Source organism: Puma concolor, chromosome C1, assembly GCF_028749965.1.
Source record: "Puma concolor isolate L17-30 chromosome C1, mPumCon1.1.hap2, whole genome shotgun sequence".
NCBI classification, from domain to species: Eukaryota; Metazoa; Chordata; class Mammalia; order Carnivora; family Felidae; genus Puma; species Puma concolor.
The window spans coordinates 194,735,909-194,757,289 of record NC_141674.1 but is presented as its reverse complement, the minus strand read 5'-3'; the positions used below and the strand labels follow the sequence as shown (position 1 = coordinate 194,757,289).

Here is a 21,381-nt window from a genome sequence, read left to right as displayed (position 1 = left end):
ACCTTGTGAGGTCGGCAGCTCTGCCTTGTCTCATGTCCATTTCATGGGCAAGAATGCAGATGTAGATAAACTAGCTGGCTTGCCAGAGCTGCGCAGCTTCTGCTAAGTGACCGAACCAAGACTGAAACCAAACTTTCCTGCCTCCTTGTCCAGTGTTCTCTCTGCTGTACCCTAGGAGTGTACGTGTTAAGCAGGCAGCCCCCCCTGAGTAATCTCACACTCTTGGAAGCAGCCACCATGTTGTAAGGAAGCCCAAACCAGCTCATGCACAGAGACCGCAAAGAGAGGCCACATGTAGTCATTCTAGCTGACAGCCCCACTGAGTCCTGGCGGACAGCCGTCATCAGCCACTAGGCATGTGAGTAAAGATACTTTCAAAGGATTCCGGCCTCTAGCTTTCAACTCTTCTCAGCAGAGGCAACAGATATCATGGAGCGGAGAAAAGCCATCTCCACCATTTCCTGCCTGAGATTCTGACTCACAGATTCTGAGAATAAAATTATGGCCTTACACCACTAGGTTTGGGGTATTTTGTTTTGCAACAGTACTCACTGGAACACCAGTAACTCAGCTGTTAGATCACAGCCTCTAGGAAGCTCTCTGAGTTGAAATGTGAGGGTCCAGGCTGAAGCCAGACGGAGGGAAATGGGAGGAGAACTTTCAGGCCTTGGTAGCATCAAAGCCATCAGTGACCTAATCTACAGTGTTTCTATCAGGGAGGCAAACAGGAAAAAGGTTTTATTACTGACATTTGACATTTCTGAAGAATGTTCCGTCTGCATGCTTCAGGATTATTTTGAAAAATTGTCCCAACACACGTTCATGGAACATGTATGATGGGATCACTTGACTTTCCTTAGGAATGAATGTGATAAAAAATCTGAGTCTCCAAGCTAGAGCTACAGAGAGCATGGAGTTCATAATTTTTCTATCCCACCTGTGCTCCTGAAGCAGGAGCCCAGTTCTCAGTCACCAAACCCTTGGCTGCACACCTATCCATTCATTCATTCATTTAGATGTTAATTAAGCATATACTCATAACTACATGCCCAGAGTTATGCTGGCCTTGAAGTTGAGAGCGCATTTTCTCAGGAAAGGACTACTGAGTCTTACTGATTACGGTCAAACTCCTGTACTCTGTCTTTGTGTCAAGAACTTCTGGTAGAGGCTGCCCATGACTGTGTTCAACCTAATGACATCCAGCAGGATTTCACCCCTTGATGCCTCATGCCAGCCACTCTGCCACATTTGTAGTTGGTCTTCAAGGGGCCAGAGGGATCTTGAGAAGGCGGTCTAGTGAGGTATTGAAGGCTAAGGAGGTTTCTAGCCTTTTCACCAAGTTCATTCACTGGATGTTGCTGCAGGGATGGAACGAGGGAGGATGGCAGACTCACAAGACAGCATTAGCATTTGTGTCTTTGATGACACCACTGGCTGCACGTGATGGTGAGCTGCAGTTCCATCTGCGTTTGGAACGTGGTGCTTTTCAAGAATACCGCACCCATCCTTCTGAGGAAAAGTTAGCTGACTGGGGCAGCTTTTCTCATTATTTGTTTTGAAATTTCTGGCCAAGCCCTAGTGAACCATCAACACATTTGCTCCTGGAATTTTAAACAAGATTAAAGTCATTTGTGACAGCAGGGAAGATCTTTATAGCCCAAGAAATCAAGGAAAGGTAGAAGGAGCAGCATCAGTCATTCCGGAAGCTACTGAAGCATTAATAAGCCCAGACCTCTGTTAGCTGTTGAACAGGTTTCTTGTCAGTCAGAAATTCACTTCTCTCCCAAGAGCCAGTCATTCATTTATCTACCCATACAAGAAACAAGTGATGAATGTCATATTAGGTACCAAGCACTTCCTGTGCCAAGTGCTGGGGACAGGATAGAGAAGGCACAGCGCCTGCCCTCTCAGAACATTCTCTCCCAGTTCTGTACTGGTATGCCAAGCACATCGGAGGGGCAGCCTAACCATTCCATTCTGCATTTAAAGGAGAGAAATAAGAGAAATGGGGCTTTAGCACAGGGTTACGTTGACTCCGGCTTCCGCAGGGGCCAGGCAAGTGGCATGGCATCTGTGCCTGACGCAGGCGCAAGTAGACGCTTCAGGTCGTGACGAGGAGCCAGAGTACATCCTCCTCTGAAGGGGACAGCTGTTACTCAGTAGCTCCGGAGCTGTCATCTCTTCCCGTTTTCCAAGAGAAGCCGGAAATCCGCATTTTTATGTGAAATTTCTTTATATTTAAACACTCTGCAGGCCAAACAAAACACAGCCACTGGTTTTGACCTCTGCTTTATAATAGAGAATGCTTGCTTTTGTTCCTTCAGAACTAATGAATGCTCAATTATGAGAAGGAATTTGGAGGTTGGTGTTAGATTATGCTCCTCAAAAGGCTGCAGACCCCACCCTGAACCCTTGAGATACTAATTGACACACTAGCACAGGCCGACAGCTGGGCTCTGGAAGTAGGAACACACGAGGAAACAGGCCAGCTAGTCCAGGTCACTTTGGGAGGTCAGGGCAGCAGTGCAAACATTAGAAGGCTGAAGACAAAGGTCAGGTGGCAGCAAGGAAGCCCTCCGTTTCCTCGAGCTGTTGGTTAATGAATCATATTCAAAAACTATCACCAGATTCCCCCTCTCTGGCACTGCTTCGTGAGGTGGAAAAATTAAATGGAAATCAAAATTACCATGGCTGTCGGGAGCTTTTCAGAGACCAGCAGGCCAGGGCGAGGCCAACATAGGATGAAGTTTCTGCCTGGAGCAAAGGTCTCCAAAGGATACCTGGTGTTGGGTATTGCAGAAGGGCTGGATGGAACAGGATTATATACTGGAGCCTTGGAGCCCGGCTGCCCATATTCGAATGCCAGCTCACTCCAGACTCACTAGGTGACCTTCAACTAATCATTTGTCTTAATAACTCAAAAAAAGCTTCATCTCTGAAGCCGGGGATAATAATGGTACCTTCCCCAAAAGTTGCTGTGAGGCTCAGAGGAGTGAACCTACAATGCTGCTTGACACGCAGAGCCTAGGAGCTACAAGCTTCACTGGTGGCCCAAGTACTGGGGTTAGTGTTGCTAGGAGAGGTGGGCCTTCCCTAAATGGCTCCCTGTAGCTTTCTTCAGTGGCAAGACACTGCATCTGTGGATACCGAGGGCAACCGCCACCGCAGAAGTAATGTTTGTTCTACCTGTTTGGGCCCTCAGATTCTGCATGGGGCTCTCGGCCACTGGATCCTACCATAGCCGCACTGCGGTCACTGCACGGACCAGCACCTTGATAGGGAAGAGAAACCCTGGGTGGGCTTCCTCCTGCCTCTAGGGTGGTCTTAGACCAGACCTCCCCAGAGGAACTGCACTTCGAGGCCTCCCACCCTCACCCCCTTCCTGCCCAGGCAGTAAGAACTCCCCAGAGGGCCATGCTAGATAGAACAAGTCAGAAGCACATACTGGCCTCCTAGCTTCACCATCTTTCTTTGGTCTTGCTAGGAGACCTTCAACACTTGAACCAGAAGCTGAGTTTTGGCTTCCCCAAAACAGTATGCACCTTCAGTACTTGTCTCTTTGAAGAATGAGTGCCCTTTTGGTGGTGGGTGGGGGCGGGGGGGTGTTGTGCACAGATAATCTCTTCAATTTTAACAAAAAGCATTCTTTAAATTTTGTACAATCCTAGAATGTGCTGTGTGTGTGTGTGCGCGCGTGCACGCTTAAAAAATACTGAGTCCACACTGTTTCTGTAGCTATAGAAGGGAGGAGCTTACCAGACTGAACTTTTGGCAGAAATAAAAAGGACCCATGTTTCCTTCCCACCTGCAATTATAGTTTTACCAGCTTGTAAAGCACCCGTAGAATTTGCAGTACATTCTTCCTTTGCAGGAGGGGAGAGGCCCTGCTGTGAGGGTAATTGGCTTTCTAGCTTCCTTTAATGTGCAGGTGGAAGGGACCTGTACTGAAGGGCCTATACTCTTAGGATTAACTGATGTTGAATTGTGTTTAACTTCCACGCATCTCCCTGAATACTTGTGTTCCATTAAATCTTAGGAGTGGAAACACAGCTTATAACCTCGGAAAATATCCCCATCCCTATCACTTCTTATGGCTTTACAAAAACAGAGGTGTTTTTTTTAATGGATTAAAAAAATTTTTTTTAATGTTTATTCATTTTTTGAGAGAGAGAGAGAGACAGAGACACAAGTAGGGGAGGGGCAGAGAGAGGGAGACACAGAATCTGAAGCAGGCTCCAGGCTCCAAGCTATCAGCACAGAGCCCAACGTGGGGCTTGAACTCCCAAACCATGAGATCATGACCTGAGCCAAAGTCTGATGCTTAACCGACTGAGCCACCCAGGTGCCCCTTAAATGGATTTTTAACCACCAAAGGGATTATGCTCAACCCTGTTTAACCCTTGTGTTAAAGATACATGGCATCTTTAAATGACAGTTTCACACAGTACATCCAACTTGTATGACTTTTTTCCTCAAGCTTTGGCTGTTTACAGTATTCGTACCCAGGAGGAGAATCTCGGACTCTTCACTACTTTATATCTAGAATCCTAAGTTACCTTATTTGTGAAGTGAAAAGGTAGAGGTAAACAATTTTTACAGCCCCTCTCCCAGCTCTAGGAACCCTGGTTCCATGATCCTTAGGAAGTGATTAAGTTGTGGAAGCTACTCTACATGTCTATCTACTTTCTGGGATTTTCTTGCCAGTTTTCATAAACTAGCAAGGCTCTGAGCATAGCAAGGAACATGGAGTGAAAGCCAGATAGCTGCTCCTTCAATCAAGGGACAAATGTCAAGATTCCATTTGCCAAAGATCAACTGATGTTTTCACTTTTTGTCCTTAAACAGCAGTTTTAATCTTTTTCACAAACTTAATCTGAAGGGCAGCTTACAAAAACAAGTTAAATATACTGATTTTATACAGCCCTTAAAAGCAAATTACCTTCTTAATACCTTACAATCTAGTGGCGGCTAGAATAGTCCCCAGCACACAAAAGTTGGCCAGTAAAAATGTGCAGAATATGCCAGCTAGTGAGTTTGCTCCTAAATGGGCAGCTTCGATAGGTTATCTGGTGAACTAGGAGTTGGAGTTTGTGTCAGAGCTAAAAGCAGAGAGCCCCTTGCAGCTCGGGTGTGCATGAAGGACACTGAAAGAATGGGGCATCATAAGGGAAGGCTTAGACCTGAAGAAAAAGGGAATTCAGGGAAGGAGGTTGTTGAATGGATTCTTGGCTGGAGCAGAGGTCAAGGGTGCAGAGAGAAAGTCTAGGTAATCACAGGTAGTAAAACTACCAATTGGAGTTTCATCTTTTTCTCTTTTTTCTGTCTGTTGCCCTCTGGGGGCAGGGCAGGGGATCATCTGACAGACAGAAGGAGCTAGAAAGGGCCAGGATTCTCAGGCTGCTTGCTTTTTCCCCAAAGTTGTTAAGGCGCACTCTCACCGAAGGCAAAGGCCTCCCATTTCATAGCACTCAGTCAAGGAGGGAGGAGAGAGACATTCAGAAAACCTACAACCCAGGACAACAATAGTTCATCCTTTACCAAGTAACATAATACCTCCAGCACTTAGTCTTTGTAAAATGAGAACATTGTACTAAATAATTAGATCATAGCTGGGTTTTATTACATGTTTAAAAAAATGTGACTTTTATTATAGAGTGCTTACTTGAGGCCAGACCCTGTTCTAAATCCATGTAGATTACCTCATTTAATCCCAACAGCCCTCTGAGGTAGGTACTATCATTACTCATGTCTTGCCCAAAGTCATTTAGCTGAAGTAGAGGAGCTGGGATTCAAACCCAAGCTGTCCTGTTCTAGTACATACCTTCTCGTTTCCGTTTTATATGAAATGTTTCAGACTTATCAAATCCAAGAATAACAAATACGACCAGCTGCTCGATCACCCCTGCAGTTGAAGGATTCCCTTCTCCAGCGGGCACACACTCTGAACCACTACGTTTACTATTTGCCACCAGCACTAACATTTCTTTATTTCTAGAGGCATCCTGATACCAAGATCTACCTGGCAGCAAGGCCACGCCCTACCGTTGCTGAAGCTCCACTAAGTCTTATCACTGGGTAGAAGGAAAGAATAGAAGGCAATGAGGAGAACAGAACTACATAAATGTTCCCATCACAGCCTCAGAGTACCAGCACCACATATGTAAAAATCCAGTGCCTGGGAGACGCTGCGTAGATGCTGTGGTCATAGTGCTTAGGCCCAGTCCTGCCCAGGTTCCCCCAAATAGTCCATAGCCCCTAAAGTTTCTACAGTCTTAACCACTACTGTGGTGGCCAAAATGTTTTCATTCTGTCCAACCCAGTGACCAGTTGTCAAAAACAGCAACCTTCCAGAGCAAAGAACTGGATAACCCACAGAATATATTATAGCACAAATGGGAAAGCAGGCTAATTACATATGGACTTATGATACTGTGAATTTGCTTTTGTTTTTTGAAATTTTGGACTTAGCATATTCTATAGTCATCACTAAGGCTGACCTGTGTCAGTGTGTGTTTATATATTTATAGCTAGTCTGCTTCCAAAAAGGACTTTGTGGTAGAGCTTCTCTCTCTCTCTCTCTTTCTCTCTCTCTCTCTCTTTCTCCCTCCCTCCCTGTGTGTGTGTGTGTGTGCACGCGTGCGCGAGTGTGTGTGTGTTCATAACTGGCTACTTTTAATTCTCATCACTTGCCATTGGTTTGAATCATTGGCATATATACTTATCAAAGATGAGTCTTTGCTGCTCAGGATCCGGCGTGCCTGGAGTTCTGCTAGCATCCCTCCCACAGAATGTGGTTAGAAAACCCAACTCTTCTAGAATTGCCTTCAGCCTAAAGGTTCCCTTCAGCTACTGGAAGAATAGAGGACAAAAATCTGATGCAGCTGACATTTTAGGTGTGTATATAATTTACCAAATTGTTGACCACTCAGCTCTTAGTCAGTGGTCACAAAAGGAATTAGAAACCCTCCCCTGCTACCCCACAACCCAAAGAAGGAAGGGTGTTACTTGGCTTTGGCACAGAAGCCTGCTGGCACACAGTGTCAAACAGCAGCACAATGGTACATTTTGGCCACAGAAGGCTTTGGGGTGGCGGAAAGGGCCAAAATAGTTGTGGCATAAGTTGGCCAAGATATTAAGCAGATCTGAGTTTAATTTGACGTAAAGATAACAACGCTTTTTTTTTCGTTGTTTGTTTGTTTTGTTTTCCAACTGGCTGCTGCTTTCTCTGTCTCCATGGGACCAAAGATTTCAGCCAGGAGCTAGTTCATAAGGGCATTCAAGTCCTTTCAAAGTGAGACATGCAATGGTCTTTACACAGGCTTTCACGTTTGGCTGGGCAAGATGGAGTAAGGATAAAAAGGCACATGGGGATCTGGGAGAAGCTGAAAATGGATCTTGAGGCTTGAATTCCTCTATGACTTTGCTTAAGCCACATTGCCTGAGCTTAGAATAGAGAGGCAGGCAGTCTGTCTCCTTGGGATAAGGAAAGATTTGGAACTCGGCTACTGTGAGGTCTTGGCCCCTACTGTGTATTCTGGTTTGTTTTGTTAGCAGGAGCAAGTTATTCTCGTTTCTTGCCTTTGGGGTTTTCTTCAGCACACTTAGAAGCTAGGAGTCTCCACCCCACTGATAGGGTGGACAGAATGGGATAATGAAAGGGGTGGAGAGACAAGTTGATTCAGCTGCTTAGGATGAGGAAGGCCAAGAAACTTCAGGCCTCGGAGCTAGCTGCTGGACACAACAAGGGTGGGGATGGAAGGGGCACCATGAGGACTGAAGTTATCTCTATCTAGGCAAGAAGCCATTCTTCCTAAGAGGCTAATGGGGCCAGCCGTGCTAGTTAGGAAAACCAATTTCTTGTCTGAATCGTGACTTTATTACCCGTGAAGTGGTTAGTGGAGGAGAAGCTACAGTATTCTGAAAAGTAGTCAGTGAAGTGTAACCAATCAAAAGGGATTATGAGATATACCTAAAAATGGTTAAAATGGTAAATGTAATGTATATTTACCACACTAAAAATATGTAGCTTCTTTAAAAAAAACAAAAAGATTAGGAGCACCTTAGGAAGGCACTCCTTGACTTATGTATAGACTCTGTTTCATGACCTTCTAAGTATTTGTGAAGTGCTAGGTACCACGTTTTGTGATGTGGTGGATTTAAAATGTGTAAGACAAGGTGCTCATTCTAGATGGGCAGTATGCTGACGGGGTCCTCCGAGTGGGAAGGAGATGCATTTAGGAGGAAACGAGCAGTCCCTCTACCCAGGATCTGGAGGCGCCTACCCAATTTCCAGACTGGGAACAGAGACGGTGCAGTTTTAGGGTTCTTGCCAAGACTATGCTATGCATTCCCCACATAAAACATTACCGGAGTTCGTTCTTAGGCCTGCTTGTAAGAGTCTTTACAAATACTGGCTCAGTCGGTAGAGCATGCGACTCTTGATCTGAGGGTCATGAGTTCAAGCACCATATTGGGCATGGAGCCTACTTTAAAAAAATAAAAATAAAAATGACCTGTACGTGGAAAATTCAACCTTGAATGCAAGTCTTTATCCATCCTGCACTCCACTACTAAGAATACCTGGGCAAGAGGAAATGCCCAATAAATATGGAGTGAATGAATAAATGAGTTATAGGAAGAGGAAGACAAGTATGAGACTGAGCTCAAAAGGGACTGTATGTTAATTCGAGCCACGATATTGCATAAGTGAGCATTTGTGACCTGAAGATCTCACTAACATTAATCTTTTTGTGTTTTCTTTTTTCTTTAGGACTATTTAGTCCTGAGTTCAGACAACTGATTTTCAGTAACCGCTATAGTTCAGCTATAGCATGCCCTCTGAAAGGCAGTGGAGCATAATTGTTGAGGGCATGGAGCCTGGAGCCAGACAGCTTGGGTTTACATCTTAGCTGTACCCCTTACCTGCTGTGTGATCTTGAGCGGATTACTTAAACATATTATGCCTCAGTTTCCTTATTTGTAAAATGGGGATTATTAAAGTACCTACCTCACAAGATGATGAGATTGTGTTATAAATACGTGAAGTTCAGTTGATTTACAACACCGTAATAAGGCTTTTATCATGCACCCCGTGACTACAGGTGCTTTCTCTTTTTTATTCTAACAGTTCAAGCTGTCCATGAATAGCAAGAACACTTTAATATTAGAAACTCTGAAATGTTACAAAGGGGATTCCCTACCTGGACAATCTGACATATATTTCACATCCTCTTTCTACCACTACTGCCAATCTTTTCTAGTTTAGATGACCCCAGTTTCTCCATCTCTGACATAGATAATAATTTACCTTATATGGCTGATAAGGGAACCAATAAAGATATAGATAGATATAGATACACACACACACACACACACACACACACTGAACTTTTATTGAAGTATGTAAGCAAATTAAGTGTAATAGAAAATGCTTTTCCAAATGGCTTAGCAGAAATCACGAATACTGGCATTTTTAAAAATACATTTAAAATAGTAGTTGACTGGGGCGCCTAGGTGGCTTAGTCGGTTGAGTGTCCAACTCTTGATTGTGGCTCAGATCATGATCCCAGAGCCATGGGATCAAACCCCGCATTGAGCTCCATGCTAGGCATGGAGCCTGCTTAAGATTCTCTCTCTCCCCTTCCCTCTCTCCCCTTCCCTCTCTCCCTCTATCCCTCTCCCCTGTTTACACACATTCTCTCTCAAAAAATTAAATTAAAAAAATGTTTAAAAATACAATACATAGCCATCATGATATAGAGCTAAAACTCAAAAATCAGAGTTTGGTGGGGTGATATTGCCAGTAACACTGCATTTAAGAATGATAGCCTTTTCTATTATCAGGTCTTCTAGCATATTCTAGTCATAAATTATACTTAAGTATGCACAGATATGTATTATACACAGTCATGCGTTTAAGGAAATGGTCTCTTTTCCGTAATTTGAAAATTCCTGGTAACTCCATTTTATTTCAGTAATGCACATTCTCACATGCTGTTAAACTACCTGCTTCCTAGGATGCCTTAAAATTTATACTGCTGACATGACCTTGTGACAGAATCATGAGTACTACAGCTAATTTGGAATTCTTCAAATATGAATGAAAAACACAGAGGAAAAATTAATAACCTGTGAATGGGGAAGGGCTGGAGCGGCAGAAGCAAGGGAGGAAGGCAGCTTGGCCCAGGAATGGCATTGGAAGTGGGAGAAGAGAGGGAGCTGGCTGCCTCAAGACATGTTATTTTTACTGTGGCTTCTTGCTCCTCTCCACCCCCACCTCTTCCAGTCTGAGCTTTGAGTACAGTTGAATTTTCACCACAGAACTTGGCTAGGTCTCCTCAGGGACTTTCTCTTTCCCATCTTTCCATAAATTATAGGTTTGCACATGAGAACAGAACAGATGATTCCCATTATCTTTTGGGTTGGGTTAGGATTTTTTTTTTTTTTTTAAACCTGCCCACTCTTAAATGTGTATCCTAGTTCAGGGAGGTGGAGCTTTTGTTAACATAGTGGCGCATCCACCAACAAATTGATCCACTCCTCTTTAATAAGATGGTTTTAACCTGGTTTCCTTGACCAGTATGATTACGATCATTTTCCTGGGCCTTTAAATACTCACAGGAAGTCATTGCTCCTGAAGAACCGGGCCTTGCCGGAGCTGTTCACCAGTATCCCCAGCACTTGGAACACCACCTGGCAGAATGCAGACTCTGCATGTGTGTGTATGTATGGATATTTTGGTCCTTATTTTAGTGGTGAAGTGACATTTCCAGGACACTAGTATATTTTCATAAACGACCCATTCAGATCATTGTAAAGTAATCGGATAGATCCAAAAGTGTTCATTTTCCCCAGAGCATAGGGACCATTTATAGATAAGGTGTAGAACCCACTAAAAGCTAGAGCCACTGCTAGTAGTTACTAACGTTTAATGAGCTCCAAAGCTGAGGACTCTCTTTGACTAGATACACAGACCAGACGCAAACTCAAAGGAAGGGGAAAAGGAATTTACCGTATTGCATCTGAGTTTATTGTGCTCTTTGTGGTCTCCTAAAGTATTCAAGCTAAGCTCTCTAAAAGAAACAGGTCCTAGGGAAAGGTGCAAAGAGAAATGAAAAGATGCGGCCTAATTCCACTTCCAGCATCTGGAATATTCTATTGCTTACAAACATAATAAAAGTACAGTGAAGGAATTTTTTTTTTAAATGTTCTTGACAGTGAGGGAGGAAGTGGGAAAGGACAGATAACATTTTTAAAAAATGGTTAATATTTGATGCAGAATTCAATAGAAAAACTGAGCGACCTTCCTGAAAAAGCAAAACAAGTAAGGATGAGGACTTGGCCTGATCAGAAGAGAAGTCTAGCAATAAAGAGGTCTGTAGAGAACAGGGAGGCAAGTTACAAATGGGGGGATCATGACAGCAAAAAAGTAAAGCAGAAGTGTTCAACTTGGAACACTGGAAGAAGAAACAGCCAAAGCTGAGTGGAGAGGAAGAAGAGGCAATAACGATGTTACCAAGAAGCATGCTATAGAGACAGAAGAAACAGTTCCTCCCCTGGAAAATGGACAGGGACTAAAGAAGATGGAGATTTTTGAAATCCAGATCCTTCTGAATGAGGCCACCATCAAGGTAAACCCAGAGTAGGGTCTAGAGTTTGCTATAAATTTCCAAGTGACCTTATCTTGTAGTTTAACAAACTAAACATGTATTTGCCCGCTATCTCTTGCCCTACCTAACCTTGAGCAAGATCTACTAAATTAATACCCTCTCTTTCTACTTGACTGCCCTGGCAGTGCTGTTGTTCTCTCTGTACTAAATATAGTTCCAGGGACAAAAGGGATGAAACACATGAAAGGCAACAGCTTAGCTTATGTCAATATATGTCTTTCTTGTTCAGGACCAACTAATCCATCTCAGGAGCCCCCCAGAACGACTCCTTTTTGATGTTAGCTTATTTATTTGATGATAGTAGTGATGAGTAAGTCTGTCCTTACTATATTTCACAATATGAATTAAATCATAACGTGTAGCCACTGTGAGGGTTAAATCCTGTTAATTCTATTGTTTACTCTAAATAGAGGGGACATTGATTTCATAATTAAAAGCCTAATATATTTGGATGGCCTTGTTTACCTAAGTAGCAATTTACAGTTAAGATCCCAAAAGCCCTTCTGTATGGTGTGACCTTTTTGTGTCAAAGGCATCATGTGGTATGCCTCAAAGGCAAAAATATATCCTTCAACCTTGCTCTTAGCCAAGAAAATTGGGCATGGAAGGAAACAAACCAAACAAACAATAAATTGCTGTAGATGCATGTGCACTAAGTTATTCATTTTTACTCAAATTAGTAAAAGAATGGTCGTTCTTATTTCCTAGCTGTTCTTTCCAGAAATACGTTACTATATTACTATGTGCCTGATACAGCTTAATATAAGCCTTCAGTATCCTAATTTGGCATTCCTCAAAGTGTGGTTTAAGAAGAACAACATTTTTGAGCTCTTAATGTGCTATTTACATTTCTAAGAGATTTGCATGTATCTATCATTCCATCCTCACAACCAGCCTGTGCAGTGGGTTTTATTATTACGCCCATTTCTTGGATGAAAACCTTAGGCAGAGCAGGTAAAAATAATTTGCCCAAAGTCACCAGCTAGGACGTGGAAAAGTATCAAAATTCAAACTCAGGAAGACCAACTTAGCCAGTGCTTTTCATTACTATACAAGGACATCTCTGATTTCATGGAATTTCTACCAAAATGCAACTGGTTGGTACAAGAGATGGACAGGGCATTAAATGACATTTAATCACATAATGAGAAAATTATTCCCTTCCGCTTGCTTTCTGTCCTTGAGGTGAAATTAAGCAACGACTTATTTTGGTGCGACTTGAACCCCTAACATCTGCTAATCTTTTTTTTTTTTTTTTTTTTTTTTGAACAGAGTTGGTGGCAGGCTCAGGGTGTTCCAGCAGTTGTGTTGTCTTGATTTTATGGCAAGGGATGCTGGTTTTCCATTTGTGGTATTCATGCAAGGCTTTCATTTTTAAATTTTTTTTTTTCAACGTTTATTTATTTTTGGGACAGAGAGAGACAGAGCATGAACGGGGGAGGGGCAGAGAGAGAGGGAGACACAGAATCGGAAACAGGCTCCAGGCTCTGAGCCATCAGCCCAGAGCCTGACGCGGGGCTCGAACTCACGGAGCGCGAGATGGTGACCTGGCTGAAGTCGGACGCTTAACCGACTGCGCCACCCAGGCGCCCCAAGGCTTTCATTTTTAAACAAACTTACTTAAGTAAATGACTCCATTTAAATAAAGCATTAAGTAAACAACACAGGTGGAATGCAGCTATGACAACGTTTGTGAAGGTGTTTTCACACGATTGAAGTTTGGGAAACATTGTCCTGATTCTTCTATTCTGAAGTGCACTTTGATGCAATGTTTTTGGCAAACACTGAGTGAAATTCCTTGTGTTCTTATCAAAAAGATCCCTCCCTCCCTCCCTCCGTGGGGGGGTGGGGGTGGGGCTCATCTGCCACGGAGTTTTCACCAGAGCATAGAGAAAAGAGAAAAATATACTGTACTGAACTTTTTTTTCCCCCCACAATAACCTATTTTATTTTGCCTTCCTGAGAGTTTTTACTTTATTTTTTTTTTTGTAGTGAACTTTTAATCACACCTCATAATTTTTTTTTCCTGAAAACATACTATTTCTGCTTCTTTGGTGTTAAAATCCCATTACCTTCTTGTGAAAGGATAATGATAGTCAAGAGATTTTTGTTTGGTTTTTAATATCCTTACTCGGCAAAAGTAAAAATTAGAAACTTAAAAAAAATTGTACCGATCCTGAAAACACGAAATTTGGGTGCCATTGCTCAGTCACTGTTCATGGTAGGATTCCTGTTCGTTGCCTAGCAGGCTTGAGTACTTCAGGAAGGGTAATGTGGAATCATGCCAATCTCTTTCTAAAGTGCATTCAAGCCTTTTCTTCAGGGAAATTATTAAAGCACTCTGCTTGTGAAATTCTCTTTATTCTCTAGGTTTCTGGTTTTCCTATCAGGACTGCAATGCTAATTATTAATAAAATCCTTTTTGAAAGTTGCGGTGCCCCTGAAATAGTTACTGTGAGCAACCAATCCATTGGAATGCTGATATTTGTTAAAATGTTTATTTCATTTTTCACTTCCAAAATGGAAAGTTCATGGGGCGCCTGGGTGGCTCAGTCGGTTAAGCGTCCGACTTCAGCTCAGGTCACGATCTCACGGTCTGCGAGTTCGAGCCCTGCGTCAGCTTCTGGGCTGATGGCTCGGAGCCTGGAGCTTGCTTCCGATTCTGTGTCTCCCTCTCTCTCTGCCCCTCCCCCGTTCATGCTGTGTCTCTCTCGGTCTCAAAAATAAATAAACGTTAAAAAAAAAACAAAATGGAAAGTTCAGAGCACAATTGAGAAATACTTGGTCATTGGTTTTTTGTTTGTTTGTCTTTAATGTTGCTGCTGTTGTTTCCGGGACTTAAGAGAATAGAGAAGCTAAAAATCTTGGACATATTTAAGAAAAAAAGTCACTTATTTTTCTTGACTTCATGCTTTGATCAAAACATTATTTTGGGGCGCCTGGGTGGCGCAGTCGGTTAAGCGTCCGACTTCAGCCAGGTCACGATCTTGCGGTCCGTGAGTTCGAGCCCCGCGTCAGGCTCTGGGCTGATGGCTCAGAACCTGGAGCCTGTTTCCGATTCTGTGTCTCCCTCTCTCTGCCCCTCCCCCGTTCATGCTCTGTCTCTCTCTGTCCCAAAAATAAATAAACGTTGAAAAAAAATTTAAAAAAAAAAAAAAAAACATTATTTTACATGAGATTTCAGAGTTGATCTAGAAGGAGGCCATTGGGAGATGCAGAAAGATTTGTAAAAGGGAGAGGAGGCCCCAAATGCCCAATGTCAAGGAGGCTGGAGTTGGAGGGGTTAATTTTAAGTCCAAAGCACAGACAAGTAGCAAAGTTCAAAGACTCCTGCAAAATTTAAGATGACTTCTCAGGATAAGTCAGAGTCAGCCAGGGAAGATCTGGCCTGTTGAAGGCTGGCATTGGCCAGCAACCCCGAAGCAACAGAATCAACGCCACAGTCAATGCTCTAAGGAAGACAATAGAAACTAGTCAAAGGTCTCAGACTGAGACATTTCCAGCCCCTAGATCACTCTGTAAACTCAATGGATATGACTGGCTTTCACATTTTTTATTTCACTAACTCTAAGACGTCTGAGTAGCCCTGTCCCTTATGTGGCTTTCCTTGTACCTTAAAGGATCTTTGTAGAGAGGCAGATTCTCATCCTTATCTACCCAATGGCCTCACTTTCAGCAGCAGATGGCAATGGCTTGTTCCTGGCCTGACACTAAGCCCCATGTCCATATGGAGTCTTTCATGATCCAGTACAAAGGGACCTGGAACAGGTCTATCAGACTGATGTCATCTTTTTTCTCTTGGGAGTAGCCATGACCCAGAGAACCTTCAGAAAGCAGGGCCAGACAAATATGTGGATGCTCCAGCAGGCTAATAATTTCGCATCTTCCTCATTGGTACTCTTAACTTACTTTCAGTAGGTACTCAGATAGTATTTAGTATATTTAGTAGATAAGGAAAGGGAGCAACAAACTGATTATCAATAAAAATACATTATACTTCTTTCTGTTGAGAATGAAGAATTACAGGGCACCTGGGTGGCTCAGTCGGTTAAGCATCCAACCCTTGGTTTTGGCTCAGGTCATGATCTCACAGTTTATGGGTTCAAGCCCGGCATCAGGCTCTGCTTGGGATTCTCTCTCTCTCTCTCTCTCAAAATAAATAAACATTTTTAAAAAATAGGAAATGTATTACATACTCTAACAGTAGCACTACCTTTTTAACTTACTTGGAATGAGATTCCTAATAAGTATTTCCATAACTCTGAACTGGATGGTGTTAGTCACAGCCTCTCCAAGAGTACAAGCAACATACAAGGATATAATTATAAGGTCTTGATCAAAATATACTTAAGGTTTTTTTTTTTTCTGGCTTTCATCTCAGCAAAATGTTTCCAACTTTTTCAGATACCAGATCTGGTCACCATCAGTTTTTCTTTTTCTTGCCTAATCGTCTTAGCTAGAACCTCCAGTAAAATATTGAATAGATGTGTTAAAAACAGACATCCTGGTCTAATTCCTGATCTTAAGAGTAAAACATTTGGTCTTTCATCATTAAATATGCTTTTAACTTGAGTTTTTCATGGATAGCCTATATCTGTTGAAGAAGTTCCCTTCTTGTCAAATGCTTTTTATCACAGGGAGGGGTTGGATTTTCTCAAATGCTTTTTTTGTTTGCATCTGTTGAGATCATCTTGTGTTTTTTGTCCTTTATTCTATTAATGTGACTTAATACAATGTTTGATTTTCAGATGTTAAACCAACCTTGCATTCCTGGGATGAATCTCAATTGGTTATAGTGTTTAATTCTTTTTATATGTTGCTAGATCCAGCTAGCTAGTATTTTATTGAGGATATTTGTATCTTTTTTCCAACTCTATAGTTCTTAGTTTTGGTCTGCAATTTTTACAGAATCAGGCAACTTTAACATTCATGCAATGAAGCTTGTCTCTTGCACCCACATTAACTGATTGCTCAGATGACTGGTGCATCATTCCAGGATGCTTTTCCTGGCTTACAGTTTCTCTGTACACCTTACATGTGCTTACCACCAAAATGTTCAGTACTCAATATATAAAGAAGTTTTTAAAATTTTTCACTGCTATCTACTTATCCTCTAGAGGAACCAGTTCACATTTGACAGTAATTTAAAGAGTAGCTGTGGAAACGTGAGCTCACTGGCACCTTATTTCCAATTTATTTGGTGATAATGTTGTACAGTTTACCAATTCATGTCCTAGGACTGGCTGGGTCACACCATAATCTAGCTCTGATGGTGGGGGCTGAGAAGAACCTCCAAATTGGACTCTGATGTTTGGGTTCATCATCCCTGATAGTCACAGAAGAGAGCTCTCTGGGATTCTTTCCATTTTCTATTGTACCAGCCACAGTTTTGGGCAGCATAATCCCATAACAATATTCAGATCTTCCCCTTTTGTGACTTCCTTTGGGAGAAGGGAGACAGAATGCCTAGCCGAACACATTAGGTACCAAAGCTTTGCCAACTGGTGGCGAAGTCCCACGTGTGGAGCCTCCCAAACTTTGAGTGCAGGGTTCATTAGGATAGCTTGTTGAGCAGGTACTGAGACCTGGATCTGCTTTTTAGTCTGAACGAACTACATCAGTGGAAAATGATGTTTGTTACTTGATTGGAGCTTTAGGATTAGGCAACTCTCCTTGTGATAACTCAGGCCTTTTATAACTATTTTCAGAGAAAGAGAGAGAAAGAAAACAAGAGGGAACAACTCTGACCATGGTCTAAAGCCAGGCTTCTGTCACTAAGCAATCAAGAAAAAAGCTCAAGTGGCCCTTGCATAAGTGGGAATTTGCGGTTTCTAAAGCTGCCCATTCCCCAAACGACTAAAAGATGTTATTGGCATTTGGCACTGTTTCCTATGTTTTGCTCTCCTTAAATTTCTCTTTAAAAGGGTTTGAGTTTAAAGGCAGAACCACTGAAAAAATGCAATTGAGTCCTAGAGCTGTGAAAGGCCAAGTCCAGAGTTAACCCCAGGAGGCCCTGTTTTGTTTTTGTTAAGGCTTATTCCCAGGGGATGCCAGGAAGTCTAAGGGTAGGCAGAAGAGAAGGAAGAAACTAGTCCAGATCAGCTCTAGGATGGCACCACCATGCGCCAAGGGCTTCCCGCCCTCACCAGGCCAACTGACTCCACGATGTACACTGGAAAGACTAGGGGAAAGGGACAGGAAATTTAGGAAAGAGAACCCAGAGCCAAGGGCAAGAGAAAGAAGACTCGCTGGTGGCACAGCCTCCCATACCACAGGCTGTCATGGGACAGAACACAAGACTTCCAAGGGCTTCTTGGCCCCAACTCACTTTTTTAAAAGTTGTGTTTTTCCCTAGATTATTAAAGTCTACTCATGGCACAGAATTTGGGAAGCACAAACAGTTAGTAGGGAGAAAATGAGAAAATAACCGTCAGGCAGGATGGCAGAGAGTTTCAGATCCCAGCCCTTGGTAGGTCAGACTTTGAGTCCCAGCTCCACTGCTCAGCATCCTCATGTACAGCGAGGGGAGTAAGATCTAACGGTGATGTGAGGATTCAGTGAGATCACATACCTGGCCACGGTTAGCTGCTGCTGCTCCTGTCATTACCATTAGCCCACCACCACAGTTAACAATTGGATACACATCTGGCTAGGTCTTTCCTGTGCATGTATAGGTATAAAACATGGCTTATTCTTTATAGTAGATCAATTTTTATCTTGCTTTAACTTAAATAACCTTCAGAAGCACTAGCTCTTTTGCTTTCGTGTGGAAGATTCTATTGCTATAGTTGAATGCCTTTTCCTTATAAATAATACTAGGATATACATCCTTGTATAAAATCTTCAGCTTCTGATTATTTAAGGTAAATTCAGAAGAGGAATTATTACAGTCAGGGTTTGAACTTCTTAAAAGCTCTAGATACATTTTCCTAAATCTATACCTGCCAACACATCAAGTTCTCTCTTCAGATCTCTGGAGCATCAGCCAGGGATTTTAAACACATACACGCACACGTGCATATACACACGTTTTTGGTAATTTTAGAGGCAAAAAAAAAAAAGCTTCCTCATCACTGTTTGATTTTGCCTATTTTTTTTTTAATTATTTGGGAAGCTAAATGTGTTTTTGCATGTTAATTACTACATTTAAAAAATTTGATCACATCTTTTGCCCATTTGAGGACAGACTATTTTTTTCCCCCACTGAGTTTACATGAGTTCCTTATATGTTACGGGTCACGTTTTTCCTAGTTTTGTTGTTAGCCCTTGGATTTTATATGTGATCTTTTTGATAAACAGAAGTTTTCAACTTTTAGGAGTTCAGATCTGTCCACTTTTCCCTGTTGTGATTTTTTTTTTCCTGTGGTTTTCGAAGCCTTTCTCCATGGTTGAATCTGATAAATGATAAGTTGCATTTTGTCTTTTCAAATAGTTCATTTCATACATTCAGTAAGAAATTTCTGGGATTTTTCTTCATTGTATAAGTGAGGATAGAGGGGAAATTTCCCCCCAAATGGTTAAGTAGTCATTTCAGCCCCTTTTTTAGATACTCCGTCCTTTCCATGCTGACTTTTGATTCCATATTCATATAATCTAATTACGTGTGTGTCCTGGGATCTGTTTCTGAGCAATCACTTCTATTTCCTCAGTAGCAATTCCAATGGCCAGTACCAATCATGTGAATTTTATGATATTTTCAGGTCTGGTAGCACAACTATATCTTCATATCCTTGTTTTACAAAATTGTCTCACTTACGCCTGCCGTTTTATCCCTCCAGATCAACTTTGAAATCACCTTGTCAACCCAATTTTCTTTTTAAATTATTTTAATAATTGTACTGACTCCAAGTTGAATTTTTGCACTTTTTGTACTTTTTCTTAACAGTGAGAATTTTTAGCTCGGGACTTGAAAAGAAACACATGTAGCTTAAACTTATGTAAGATTAATAAGCTAAAAGAATTAACTTATTTTACAATCCTAAATACAACTATGATTGAATGATCACAGCCAAATGCTGCCAAAACTTGTCAGGAGGCAGTTGCAGAGCCAGCCACTTCCTGTCAAGTTAGGAGCCTTTTACAGACTGCGCATTAAGATTCATTTTTGAGGTACAGAAGGAGCTGAACATGCACCAAATGTTCAAATGCTTCAGTGTTTTTTATTCTACATAATCAACAAGAATGTTAGCTATTCCAATGATAAAATGCTTTTCAAGAGCAGTTCAAAAATTGCCCACTCTGGCCTTTCTGGCTGCCCACAGCATTCATCTTCTATTGTCTCATGTTTGGAGAGCCGACTAGCTCATCCCTCAGGAATTGTGCACGTCCCGGGAGCGCGTGAATCACACGTCCCTTGGAGGCTCTGCTAAAGTGCATGTGGTGTTTAACTGGCAGCAACCCCTCTGCCCTCTAGGTTCACGCCATGAGACCATAACCTCATCTGGTCAAAGGCTTGCCATTTTGTTGGGACAAAGTTGGCATTTAAGTGTTTGGTTCCGGGGCCTGCAGTAGGAATATCCCAGAAATATCCTGTTTCAGCTTTTTGAATACAAAGGTTGAACGCACTTGGAAAGGCCCGAAATGGAAATGGAGCAGGACCCATTCCTCCTTAACAAATGATCTGTTTATACCCATGGAAGGGCAGCAGAGCAAGATGGGGTCAGGTGGTGGCTAGAGGCAAAAATGCCTTAGAAACTAGGTGGCATTTGGGCCAGGTATAAGAGCGCGTGCCTGGAGAGGCATGGTAATGGAGTAGAAATGACTAGGCATGGAAACCATACGGGCCTGAGTTGAAACTCCAGCTTTGGTGCCTGTTGGTCCTCTGACCAGGCGACCAGTCCCTGAAGGTTTCTGTGCCCAAACTTACTGACCTGTGAAAGGAGTGAAGATGCTACTTATCCTGGGCAGTTGCAGTAAGAATTGGAAGTAAATATAGAAAACATCCAGAACTTCCCCATGATGATAGCAATAGATAGTAGTTATCAAGCAAAACTTGAGGGAATGATGAGGTAGGCAGGCATCATGAGAGCAGGAGACAGAGGCACAGTAGATAAAAACTAGAAGCAAGTTTGCAAAGAGTGGATGTACCTAGCTTGTGGGAAGACCTTGCAGGCCATACTAAGGAGTTGAGACCTTATCTTATAGGGGCTGAGGAGGCCTCAAGGGGTTTTCATTAAAGAAATACCAGCTCTAGGAACATACTGAAGTGGTTAGCACCGGGCCCTGGGAGTCCAGCTCCCTACTCCACACGTTTAAGCTGGGCGACCTTGAGCAAAGGACGTAAGCCTTATGAGCCTCAGTTTTATCACCTGCAAATTGGCAACGATAACAGTATTGACCTTTCAGGGTTCTTGTACATAATAGTTATTTATTTAGTGCTCACAGTGTGCCTGCAAATGTTCCAAGTACTTGACTTGTATTAGCTTAATGGAGAAAATGAGTTCAAAAGCTTAGGGAAGTGACTGGCACAAATTAAACAGTCACTGCTGTGGGGGTGGTACAACAGCTGATGTCATTTTCATCACTTGGGCAGATATTTTAATAAGATCCTGCTGGTGATGCCATAGAGAATGGGTTGGCGTGGTTGGGGCTGGAGGCCGAGAGAGCAAACAGGACAATAGTTTTGCACACGTTTAAAATTTCCTGGAGTTGTACCTAAGATCTGTGCACTATACCTTATGTATGGGATACCTCAATTTAATATATGAGGTAG

The 21,381-nt window shown here is 42.4% G+C and overlaps 1 protein-coding gene across 8 annotated transcripts in view; it reads left to right on the top strand.

Annotated features, from left to right (window-relative positions):
- The window catches only part of PLEKHM3 (pleckstrin homology domain containing M3), a 200,189-nt gene that overhangs the window by 128,608 nt on the left and 50,200 nt on the right, over window positions 1-21,381 (top strand). Inside the window, exons 7-8 of one of the 8 annotated variants that reach the window (XR_015255488.1) lie at window positions 10,621-13,033; window positions 13,266-14,195. The exons of 6 other annotated variants lie outside the window; for them this stretch is intronic. The gene's annotated coding sequence lies outside the window, so the exon portion shown is untranslated. Of the gene's footprint in view, window positions 1-10,620; window positions 13,034-13,265; window positions 14,196-21,381 lie in introns of those variants that run through there. One more of the 8 variants, XR_015255487.1, reaches the window with a different exon arrangement.